Here is a 13,111-nt window from a genome sequence, read left to right as displayed (position 1 = left end):
TGAAAATTTATTTGCTCTGAAAAATCGCTGTTTTCGACATTCATTCGATTAATATTAATTCTAAATAAAATTGAAATAAATTCCACATACTAAATAAATCAAGAATGCTTGGTATTAAAATATCATATCATATCAAGAGAATCGACTGCTATTCATAACAACTGAAGAAATAGCCGATAAAAGCTTCAATTCATTTTTATGTTCATCGGCACCTAAATTTCAGATACGAGAAAAAATGTAGTGTTTGCCGTTAACATTCATAATTTCTATATACTTCAGAGATTCAGCGTAAAACTTTCAGGAAAGTTTCTTTCAGGTCTGTTCTGCAGTTCCCCCGAAATTTTATGTCGATCCAAGGTGTTGTACGAGTTTTTGAGAAATATTCTACGTTGCTATTGGTTTGATTTTTTTTTTTTTTTTTTTTTTTGAGGAGTAATTTAATTATTGATTCTGACCTTTTGCTCAAAGGCCAAGGTCATCAAAGTTCAAGGTCAAAGGTCAAGGTCAAAGGTCAAGGTCAAGGTCATTTAGTTGATTGTTACATTTTTACATACATATAAGGAATTTTTTATGGTTTTAAATGACCTTGACCTTCGACCTTGACCTACATTTCAAGGTCAAAGGTCAAACATGCCCATGCAGTTGGTCCCATGTCTCTAGGATAGACCCTTTGAAAAAAAGCTCATTAAATGTAAGCAGCGAAAACTTTCAGGGACATTAACTCATACAAGGGGCCGAAGTATCCTTTCGCACTACACAGATTGAAGAGTGTACTAAATGAGTCGAAGACACTGATGAAGGTTTGGAATCTCTACGGTTTACGGTTTCGGAGGAGTAGCGATAACAAGGTTTTATTGCGAAAGGGGTGACAACTTTTGAATGGGTCAAGCTTGGGGGACAAGAATGAAATCCTTAAAATAGTTTTAGAAGGACATATTATAGATGCAAAGATATTCAGTATATGTTGAAAGACAAAAGAGATATAAAAAAAGCTAATTTTCTCATATTTTGAATGACCTTGACCTTTGACCTTCACAAAAATTTCAAGGTCAGAGGTCACAAAATCTAATGCAGTTGGTCCCATGTCTTTACGACTTATCGTTTAGAGAATTTTGTCATTATTCATAAACATCAAAAACTCTCAGGGGCAGTAATTTATTAAAGGGCTCGACAAATCGTTTCGCAATGAAAAGATTGAAAAGTCCTCTCGAGGAGTCGAAAACATTGGTGAAGGTTCTGTATCTCTACGGTTTATGGTTTCGAAGGAGTAGCGATAACAGGCTATTCTTGCGAAAGGGGCAATAACTTCGTAAGAGGTCATGGGTCAAACACGGGGGGTCGTTTTTCGAAATAACTTTTAATGTCCAGTATCATGAACTATAAAGTTTTTCGATAAGTCTTGCGGTTTCAAAAGTCCGGGAAGAAAAATAATAATAATAATAATAATAATAATAATAAACATAAGCATTTCAAGAGGTCTTTCCACAGAAAGGTGGAAAGACCTAATAAACATAAGCATTTCAAGAGGTCTTTCCACAGAAAGGTGGAAAGACCTAATAAAGCACTAGGAGACTAATTGTTCAGAGAACAATTAGAGGCCTTTCCACCTTTCTAAGTGTTTCCGTGTCATTTGGGTTGAAAAAAAGAAGAAAAATGCAAAAAAAAAAAAAAAAATGGACCTCCAGCTGGGCTCGAACTCAAAACCCTTGGGCTGAAAGGCAGGTGCGCTAACCATTCGGCCACGCATTCCGATAACATACGTAAGTTAATTGTTTAAGACTATAGAAGAAATGCAAGCGTATTTTTAGAATCGGTAGGGGAAGAAAGAAGTTCCGTAAAAGGAAATAGTTCCTGAACTTGCAAGCAGTATATAAAATAACAAGGGACGGGCTGCGTGAGAAAACGTTAACACTGTTCCCTAATGAAAATGTATTAATGGACTGTAGCCTGATTCATCGATGTTGTGAGCATGCTGATTTTTTTGTAAATAGCTTCGTTGTAAGCTTAAAAGATCGGGTTCGGATTTTAACATTTCTGACTGAATATCCTGAAATAAATATGAAACATTTAAATAAGCATTTCTTTGGGTTTAATTAAATATGTGTGGCCCAAATTTAATTCCCAACATGCATTTTTAGAAGGGAAACACGACAATGAAAGCGAGAATTGTTTTTAATATACCGAAAATCGCTATTTCTGGAAACTGATTAATTCTAAATAAAAATCAAATAAATTCCAAATGTAAAAGAAAGAGAGAATGCTTGGTATTAAAATGTCGTATCATATCAGGAGAATTAAATGCTACTAACGTCATCTGAAGAAATAGCCGATAAAAGGTTTAGATCATTTCTTCGTTCACCTGTACTTAAATTTCAAACACAACAAAACTTGTAGTTTTTGCCGTGAAACTTCATGACTTCTATAAACTTACAAGACTCACCGTAAAACTCTCCAGAAAGTTTCTCTGAGGTCTGTACTACATTTGTACCAAATTTGGTGTCGATCCGAGGTCTGGTTTGAATTCTAGAGTAATATTCTACATTGTTGTTGATGTGATTTTTTTTTTTTTTTTAAAGAAGGTGGGGGGGGGGGGGTGAATGATTTATTTTATGCCTCTTTTAAACTAAGAATTGTAACTACTTCCACATCCTTAAGCCTTATTGTGACCTTTGAGTCAAGGTCAAAGGTCAAGGTCAAAGGTCATTCAAAAAAAAGAAAAGAAAAGAAATCTTTACTTTCTGTATTTTTACCTGATACTGGAGCTGGATGCATGTCCTAACTTTTCTATTTGACCCAATGTCAAGGTCAAAGGTCAAAGTTCAAGGTCATTTGGTGAATTGCTATATTTTACACGTATATAAGGAATTTCTTATGTTTTTAAATGACCTTGACCTTTGACCTTGACCTATATTTCAAGGTCAAAGGTCAAATATGCCGATGCAGTTGGTCCCATGTCTCTAGGATACACCGTTTTAAAAATAAGGTCATTAAATGTAAGTAGCATAAACTTTCAGGGGCAGTAACTGATACAAGGGACCAAAGACTGCTTACGCAATGATAGAATGAAGAGAGTACTAAATGAGTCGAAGACACTGATGAAGGTTTGGAATCTCTACGGTTTACGGTTTCGGAGGAGTAGCGATAACAAGGTTTTGTTGCAAAAGGGGTGACAACTTTTGAATGGGTCAAGCTCGGGGGACAAGAATGAAATCTTTGAAATAGTTTTAGAAGGACATATTACAGATGCAAAGATATTCAGTATATGTTGAAAGACAAAAGAGATATTAAAAAAGCTAATTTTCTCATGTTTTGAATGACCTTGACCTTTGACCTTCACAAAAATTTCAAGGTCAGAGGTCACAAAATCTAATGCAGTTGGTCCCATGTCTTTACGACTTATCGTTTAGAGAATTTTGTCATTATTCGTAAACATCAAAAACTCTCAGGGGCAGTAATTTATTAAAGGGCTCGACAAATCTTTTCGCAATGAAAAGATTGAAAAGTCCTCTCGAGTAGTCGAAAACATTGGTGAAGGTTCTGTATCTCTACGGTTTATGGTTTCGAAGGAGTAGCGATAACAGGCTATTCTTGCGAAAGGGGCAATAACTTCGTAAGAGGTCATGGGTCAAACTCAGGGGGTCGTTTTTCGAAATAACTTTTAATGTCCAGTATCATGAACTATAAAGTTTTTCGATAAGTCTTGCGGTTTCAAAAGTCCGAGAAGAAAAAGAATAATAATAATAATAATAATAATAAACATAAGCATTTCAAGAGGTCTTTCCACAGAAAGGTGGAAAGACCTAATAAAGCACTAGGAGACTAATTGTTCAGAGAACAATTAGAGGCCTTTCCACCTTTCTAAGTGTTTCCGTGTCATTTGGGTTGAAAAAAAGAAGAAAAATGCAAAAAAAAAAAAAAAAAAATGGACCTCCAGCTGGGCTCGAACTCAAAACCCTTGGGCTGAAAGGCAGGTGCGCTAACCATTCGGCCACGCATTCCGATAACATACGTAAGTTAATTGTTTAAGACTATAGAAGAAATGCAAGCGTATTTTTAGAATCGGTAGGGGAAGAAAGAAGTTCCGTAAAAGGAAATAGTTCCTGAACTTGCAAGCAGTATATAAAATAACAAGGGACGGGCTGCGTGAGAAAACGTTAACACTGTTCCCTAATGAAAATGTATTAATGGACTGTAGCCGGATTCATCGATGTTGTGAGCATGCTGATTTTTTTGTAAATAGCTTCGTTGTAAGCTTAAAAGATCGGGTTCGGATTTTAACATTTCTGACTGAATATCCTGAAATAAATATGAAACATTTAAATAAGCATTTCTTTGGGTTTAATTAAATATGTGTGGCCCAAATTTAATTCCCAACATGCATTTTTAGAAGGGAAACACGACAATGAAAGCGAGAATTGTTTTTAATATACCGAAAATCGCTATTTCTGGAAACTGATTAATTCTAAATAAAAATCAAATAAATTCCAAATGTAAAAGAAAGAGAGAATGCTTGGTATTAAAATGTCGTATCATATCAGGAGAATTAAATGCTACTAACGTCATCTGAAGAAATAGCCGATAAAAGGTTTAGATCATTTCTTCGTTCACCTGTACTTAAATTTCAAACACAACAAAACTTGTAGTTTTTGCCGTGAAACTTCATGACTTCTATAAACTTACAAGACTCACCGTAAAACTCTCCAGAAAGTTTCTCTGAGGTCTGTACTACATTTGTACCAAATTTGGTGTCGATCCGAGGTCTGGTTTGAATTCTAGAGTAATATTCTACATTGTTGTTGATGTGATTTTTTTTTTTTTTTTTAAAGAAGGTGGGGGGGGGTGAATGATTTATTTTATGCCTCTTTTAAACTAAGAATTGTAACTACTTCCACATCCTTAAGCCTTATTGTGACCTTTGAGTCAAGGTCAAAGGTCAAGGTCAAAGGTCATTCAAAAAAAAGAAAAGAAAAGAAATCTTTACTTTCTGTATTTTTACCTGATACTGGAGCTGGATGCATGTCCTAACTTTTCTATTTGACCCAATGTCAAGGTCAAAGGTCAAAGTTCAAGGTCATTTGGTGAATTGCTATATTTTACACGTATATAAGGAATTTCTTATGTTTTTAAATGACCTTGACCTTTGACCTTGACCTATATTTCAAGGTCAAAGGTCAAATATGCCGATGCAGTTGGTCCCATGTCTCTAGGATACACCGTTTTAAAAATAAGGTCATTAAATGTAAGTAGCATAAACTTTCAGGGGCAGTAACTGATACAAGGGACCAAAGACTGCTTACGCAATGATAGAATGAAGAGAGTACTAAATGAGTCGAAGACACTGATGAAGGTTTGGAATCTCTACGGTTTACGGTTTCGGAGGAGTAGCGATAACAAGGTTTTGTTGCAAAAGGGGTGACAACTTTTGAATGGGTCAAGCTCGGGGGACAAGAATGAAATCTTTGAAATAGTTTTAGAAGGACATATTACAGATGCAAAGATATTCAGTATATGTTGAAAGACAAAAGAGATATTAAAAAAGCTAATTTTCTCATGTTTTGAATGACCTTGACCTTTGACCTTCACAAAAATTTCAAGGTCAGAGGTCACAAAATCTAATGCAGTTGGTCCCATGTCTTTACGACTTATCGTTTAGAGAATTTTGTCATTATTCGTAAACATCAAAAACTCTCAGGGGCAGTAATTTATTAAAGGGCTCGACAAATCTTTTCGCAATGAAAAGATTGAAAAGTCCTCTCGAGTAGTCGAAAACATTGGTGAAGGTTCTGTATCTCTACGGTTTATGGTTTCGAAGGAGTAGCGATAACAGGCTATTCTTGCGAAAGGGGCAATAACTTCGTAAGAGGTCATGGGTCAAACTCAGGGGGTCGTTTTTCGAAATAACTTTTAATGTCCAGTATCATGAACTATAAAGTTTTTCGATAAGTCTTGCGGTTTCAAAAGTCCGAGAAGAAAAAGAATAATAATAATAATAATAATAATAAACATAAGCATTTCAAGAGGTCTTTCCACAGAAAGGTGGAAAGACCTAATAAAGCACTAGGAGACTAATTGTTCAGAGAACAATTAGAGGCCTTTCCACCTTTCTAAGTGTTTCCGTGTCATTTGGGTTGAAAAAAAGAAGAAAAATGCAAAAAAAAAAAAAAAAAATGGACCTCCAGCTGGGCTCGAACTCAAAACCCTTGGGCTGAAAGGCAGGTGCGCTAACCATTCGGCCACGCATTCCGATAACATACGTAAGTTAATTGTTTAAGACTATAGAAGAAATGCAAGCGTATTTTTAGAATCGGTAGGGGAAGAAAGAAGTTCCGTAAAAGGAAATAGTTCCTGAACTTGCAAGCAGTATATAAAATAACAAGGGACGGGCTGCGTGAGAAAACGTTAACACTGTTCCCTAATGAAAATGTATTAATGGACTGTAGCCTGATTCATCGATGTTGTGAGCATGCTGATTTTTTTGTAAATAGCTTCGTTGTAAGCTTAAAAGATCGGGTTCGGATTTTAACATTTCTGACTGAATATCCTGAAATAAATATGAAACATTTAAATAAGCATTTCTTTGGGTTTAATTAAATATGTGTGGCCCAAATTTAATTCCCAACATGCATTTTTAGAAGGGAAACACGACAATGAAAGCGAGAATTGTTTTTAATATACCGAAAATCGCTATTTCTGGAAACTGATTAATTCTAAATAAAAATCAAATAAATTCCAAATGTAAAAGAAAGAGAGAATGCTTGGTATTAAAATGTCGTATCATATCAGGAGAATTAAATGCTACTAACGTCATCTGAAGAAATAGCCGATAAAAGGTTTAGATCATTTCTTCGTTCACCTGTACTTAAATTTCAAACACAACAAAACTTGTAGTTTTTGCCGTGAAACTTCATGACTTCTATAAACTTACAAGACTCACCGTAAAACTCTCCAGAAAGTTTCTCTGAGGTCTGTACTACATTTGTACCAAATTTGGTGTCGATCCGAGGTCTGGTTTGAATTCTAGAGTAATATTCTACATTGTTGTTGATGTGATTTTTTTTTTTTTTTTTAAAGAAGGTGGGGGGGGGGGGGTGAATGATTTATTTTATGCCTCTTTTAAACTAAGAATTGTAACTACTTCCACATCCTTAAGCCTTATTGTGACCTTTGAGTCAAGGTCAAAGGTCAAGGTCAAAGGTCATTCAAAAAAAAGAAAAGAAAAGAAATCTTTACTTTCTGTATTTTTACCTGATACTGGAGCTGGATGCATGTCCTAACTTTTCTATTTGACCCAATGTCAAGGTCAAAGGTCAAAGTTCAAGGTCATTTGGTGAATTGCTATATTTTACACGTATATAAGGAATTTCTTATGTTTTTAAATGACCTTGACCTTTGACCTTGACCTATATTTCAAGGTCAAAGGTCAAATATGCCGATGCAGTTGGTCCCATGTCTCTAGGATACACCGTTTTAAAAATAAGGTCATTAAATGTAAGTAGCATAAACTTTCAGGGGCAGTAACTGATACAAGGGACCAAAGACTGCTTACGCAATGATAGAATGAAGAGAGTACTAAATGAGTCGAAGACACTGATGAAGGTTTGGAATCTCTACGGTTTACGGTTTCGGAGGAGTAGCGATAACAAGGTTTTGTTGCAAAAGGGGTGACAACTTTTGAATGGGTCAAGCTCGGGGGACAAGAATGAAATCTTTGAAATAGTTTTAGAAGGACATATTACAGATGCAAAGATATTCAGTATATGTTGAAAGACAAAAGAGATATTAAAAAAGCTAATTTTCTCATGTTTTGAATGACCTTGACCTTTGACCTTCACAAAAATTTCAAGGTCAGAGGTCACAAAATCTAATGCAGTTGGTCCCATGTCTTTACGACTTATCGTTTAGAGAATTTTGTCATTATTCGTAAACATCAAAAACTCTCAGGGGCAGTAATTTATTAAAGGGCTCGACAAATCTTTTCGCAATGAAAAGATTGAAAAGTCCTCTCGAGTAGTCGAAAACATTGGTGAAGGTTCTGTATCTCTACGGTTTATGGTTTCGAAGGAGTAGCGATAACAGGCTATTCTTGCGAAAGGGGCAATAACTTCGTAAGAGGTCATGGGTCAAACTCAGGGGGTTGTTTTTCGAAATAACTTTTAATGTCCAGTATCATGAACTATAAAGTTTTTCGATAAGTCTTGCGGTTTCAAAAGTCCGAGAAGAAAAAGAATAATAATAATAATAATAATAATAAACATAAGCATTTCAAGAGGTCTTTCCACAGAAAGGTGGAAAGACCTAATAAAGCACTAGGAGACTAATTGTTCAGAGAACAATTAGAGGCCTTTCCACCTTTCTAAGTGTTTCCGTGTCATTTGGGTTGAAAAAAAGAAGAAAAATGCAAAAAAAAAAAAAAAAAAAATGGACCTCCAGCTGGGCTCGAACTCAAAACCCTTGGGTTGAAAGGCAGGTGCGCTAACCATTCGGCCACGCATTCCTATAACATACGTAAGTTAATTGTTTAAGACTATAGAAGAAATGCAAGCGTATTTTTAGAATCGGTAGGGGAAGAAAGAAGTTCCGTAAAAGGAAATAGTTCCTGAACTTGCAAGCAGTATATAAAATAACAAGGGACGGGCTGCGTGAGAAAACGTTAACACTGTTCCCTAATGAAAATGTATTAATGGACTGTAGCCTGATTCATCGATGTTGTGAGCATGCTGATTTTTTTGTAAATAGCTTCGTTGTAAGCTTAAAAGATCGGGTTCGGATTTTAACATTTCTGACTGAATATCCTGAAATAAATATGAAACATTTAAATAAGCATTTCTTTGGGTTTAATTAAATATGTGTGGCCCAAATTTAATTCCCAACATGCATTTTTAGAAGGGAAACACGACAATGAAAGCGAGAATTGTTTTTAATATACCGAAAATCGCTATTTCTGGAAACTGATTAATTCTAAATAAAAATCAAATAAATTCCAAATGTAAAAGAAAGAGAGAATGCTTGGTATTAAAATGTCGTATCATATCAGGAGAATTAAATGCTACTAACGTCATCTGAAGAAATAGCCGATAAAAGGTTTAGATCATTTCTTCGTTCACCTGTACTTAAATTTCAAACACAACAAAACTTGTAGTTTTTGCCGTGAAACTTCATGACTTCTATAAACTTACAAGACTCACCGTAAAACTCTCCAGAAAGTTTCTCTGAGGTCTGTACTACATTTGTACCAAATTTGGTGTCGATCCGAGGTCTGGTTTGAATTCTAGAGTAATATTCTACATTGTTGTTGATGTGATTTTTTTTTTTTTTTTTAAAGAAGGTGGGGGGGGGGGGGTGAATGATTTATTTTATGCCTCTTTTAAACTAAGAATTGTAACTACTTCCACATCCTTAAGCCTTATTGTGACCTTTGAGTCAAGGTCAAAGGTCAAGGTCAAAGGTCATTCAAAAAAAAGAAAAGAAAAGAAATCTTTACTTTCTGTATTTTTACCTGATACTGGAGCTGGATGCATGTCCTAACTTTTCTATTTGACCCAATGTCAAGGTCAAAGGTCAAAGTTCAAGGTCATTTGGTGAATTGCTATATTTTACACGTATATAAGGAATTTCTTATGTTTTTAAATGACCTTGACCTTTGACCTTGACCTATATTTCAAGGTCAAAGGTCAAATATGCCGATGCAGTTGGTCCCATGTCTCTAGGATACACCGTTTTAAAAATAAGGTCATTAAATGTAAGTAGCATAAACTTTCAGGGGCAGTAACTGATACAAGGGACCAAAGACTGCTTACGCAATGATAGAATGAAGAGAGTACTAAATGAGTCGAAGACACTGATGAAGGTTTGGAATCTCTACGGTTTACGGTTTCGGAGGAGTAGCGATAACAAGGTTTTGTTGCAAAAGGGGTGACAACTTTTGAATGGGTCAAGCTCGGGGGACAAGAATGAAATCTTTGAAATAGTTTTAGAAGGACATATTACAGATGCAAAGATATTCAGTATATGTTGAAAGACAAAAGAGATATTAAAAAAGCTAATTTTCTCATGTTTTGAATGACCTTGACCTTTGACCTTCACAAAAATTTCAAGGTCAGAGGTCACAAAATCTAATGCAGTTGGTCCCATGTCTTTACGACTTATCGTTTAGAGAATTTTGTCATTATTCGTAAACATCAAAAACTCTCAGGGGCAGTAATTTATTAAAGGGCTCGACAAATCTTTTCGCAATGAAAAGATTGAAAAGTCCTCTCGAGTAGTCGAAAACATTGGTGAAGGTTCTGTATCTCTACGGTTTATGGTTTCGAAGGAGTAGCGATAACAGGCTATTCTTGCGAAAGGGGCAATAACTTCGTAAGAGGTCATGGGTCAAACTCAGGGGGTCGTTTTTCGAAATAACTTTTAATGTCCAGCATCATGAACTATAAAGTTTTTCGATAAGTCTTGCGGTTTCAAAAGTCCGAGAAGAAAAAGAATAATAATAATAATAATAATAATAAACATAAGCATTTCAAGAGGTCTTTCCACAGAAAGGTGGAAAGACCTAATAAAGCACTAGGAGACTAATTGTTCAGAGAACAATTAGAGGCCTTTCCACCTTTCTAAGTGTTTCCGTGTCATTTGGGTTGAAAAAAAGAAGAAAAATGCAAAAAAAAAAAAAAAAAAAAAATGGACCTCCAGCTGGGCTCGAACTCAAAACCCTTGGGTTGAAAGGCAGGTGCGCTAACCATTCGGCCACGCATTCCTATAACATACGTAAGTTAATTGTTTAAGACTATAGAAGAAATGCAAGCGTATTTTTAGAATCGGTAGGGGAAGAAAGAAGTTCCGTAAAAGGAAATAGTTCCTGAACTTGCAAGCAGTATATAAAATAACAAGGGACGGGCTGCGTGAGAAAACGTTAACACTGTTCCCTAATGAAAATGTATTAATGGACTGTAGCCTGATTCATCGATGTTGTGAGCATGCTGATTTTTTTGTAAATAGCTTCGTTGTAAGCTTAAAAGATCGGGTTCGGATTTTAACATTTCTGACTGAATATCCTGAAATAAATATGAAACATTTAAATAAGCATTTCTTTGGGTTTAATTAAATATGTGTGGCCCAAATTTAATTCCCAACATGCATTTTTAGAAGGGAAACACGACAATGAAAGCGAGAATTGTTTTTAATATACCGAAAATCGCTATTTCTGGAAACTGATTAATTCTAAATAAAAATCAAATAAATTCCAAATGTAAAAGAAAGAGAGAATGCTTGGTATTAAAATGTCGTATCATATCAGGAGAATTAAATGCTACTAACGTCATCTGAAGAAATAGCCGATAAAAGGTTTAGATCATTTCTTCGTTCACCTGTACTTAAATTTCAAACACAACAAAACTTGTAGTTTTTGCCGTGAAACTTCATGACTTCTATAAACTTACAAGACTCACCGTAAAACTCTCCAGAAAGTTTCTCTGAGGTCTGTACTACATTTGTACCAAATTTGGTGTCGATCCGAGGTCTGGTTTGAATTCTAGAGTAATATTCTACATTGTTGTTGATGTGATTTTTTTTTTTTTAAAGAAGGTGGGGGGGGGGGGGGTGAATGATTTATTTTATGCCTCTTTTAAACTAAGAATTGTAACTACTTCCACATCCTTAAGCCTTATTGTGACCTTTGAGTCAAGGTCAAAGGTCAAGGTCAAAGGTCATTCAAAAAAAAAAAAGAAAAGAAATCTTTACTTTCTGTATTTTTACCTGATACTGGAGCTGGATGCATGTCCTAACTTTTCTATTTGACCCAATGTCAAGGTCAAAGGTCAAAGTTCAAGGTCATTTGGTGAATTGCTATATTTTACACGTATATAAGGAATTTCTTATGTTTTTAAATGACCTTGACCTTTGACCTTGACCTATATTTCAAGGTCAAAGGTCAAATATGCCGATGCAGTTGGTCCCATGTCTCTAGGATACACCGTTTTAAAAATAAGGTCATTAAATGTAAGTAGCATAAACTTTCAGGGGCAGTAACTGATACAAGGGACCAAAGACTGCTTACGCAATGATAGAATGAAGAGAGTACTAAATGAGTCGAAGACACTGATGAAGGTTTGGAATCTCTACGGTTTACGGTTTCGGAGGAGTAGCGATAACAAGGTTTTGTTGCAAAAGGGGTGACAACTTTTGAATGGGTCAAGCTCGGGGGACAAGAATGAAATCTTTGAAATAGTTTTAGAAGGACATATTACAGATGCAAAGATATTCAGTATATGTTGAAAGACAAAAGAGATATTAAAAAAGCTAATTTTCTCATGTTTTGAATGACCTTGACCTTTGACCTTCACAAAAATTTCAAGGTCAGAGGTCACAAAATCTAATGCAGTTGGTCCCATGTCTTTACGACTTATCGTTTAGAGAATTTTGTCATTATTCGTAAACATCAAAAACTCTCAGGGGCAGTAATTTATTAAAGGGCTCGACAAATCTTTTCGCAATGAAAAGATTGAAAAGTCCTCTCGAGTAGTCGAAAACATTGGTGAAGGTTCTGTATCTCTACGGTTTATGGTTTCGAAGGAGTAGCGATAACAGGCTATTCTTGCGAAAGGGGCAATAACTTCGTAAGAGGTCATGGGTCAAACTCAGGGGGTCGTTTTTCGAAATAACTTTTAATGTCCAGTATCATGAACTATAAAGTTTTTCGATAAGTCTTGCGGTTTCAAAAGTCCGAGAAGAAAAAGAATAATAATAATAATAATAATAATAAACATAAGCATTTCAAGAGGTCTTTCCACAGAAAGGTGGAAAGACCTAATAAAGCACTAGGAGACTAATTGTTCAGAGAACAATTAGAGGCCTTTCCACCTTTCTAAGTGTTTCCGTGTCATTTGGGTTGAAAAAAAGAAGAAAAATGCAAAAAAAAAAAAAAAAAAAATGGACCTCCAGCTGGGCTCGAACTCAAAACCCTTGGGTTGAAAGGCAGGTGCGCTAACCATTCGGCCACGCATTCCTATAACATACGTAAGTTAATTGTTTAAGACTATAGAAGAAATGCAAGCGTATTTTTAGAATCGGTAGGGGAAGAAAGAAGTTCCGTAAAAGGAAATAGTTCCTGAACTTGCAAGCA

The sequence above is a fragment of the Saccostrea echinata genome, unplaced genomic scaffold (assembly GCF_033153115.1).
Source record: "Saccostrea echinata isolate AGI-Se365-2 ecotype Australia unplaced genomic scaffold, CSIRO_AGI_Sech_v1 ptg000056l, whole genome shotgun sequence".
Classification (NCBI taxonomy): domain Eukaryota; kingdom Metazoa; phylum Mollusca; class Bivalvia; order Ostreida; family Ostreidae; genus Saccostrea; species Saccostrea echinata.
This window is presented reverse-complemented; position numbering follows the sequence as displayed.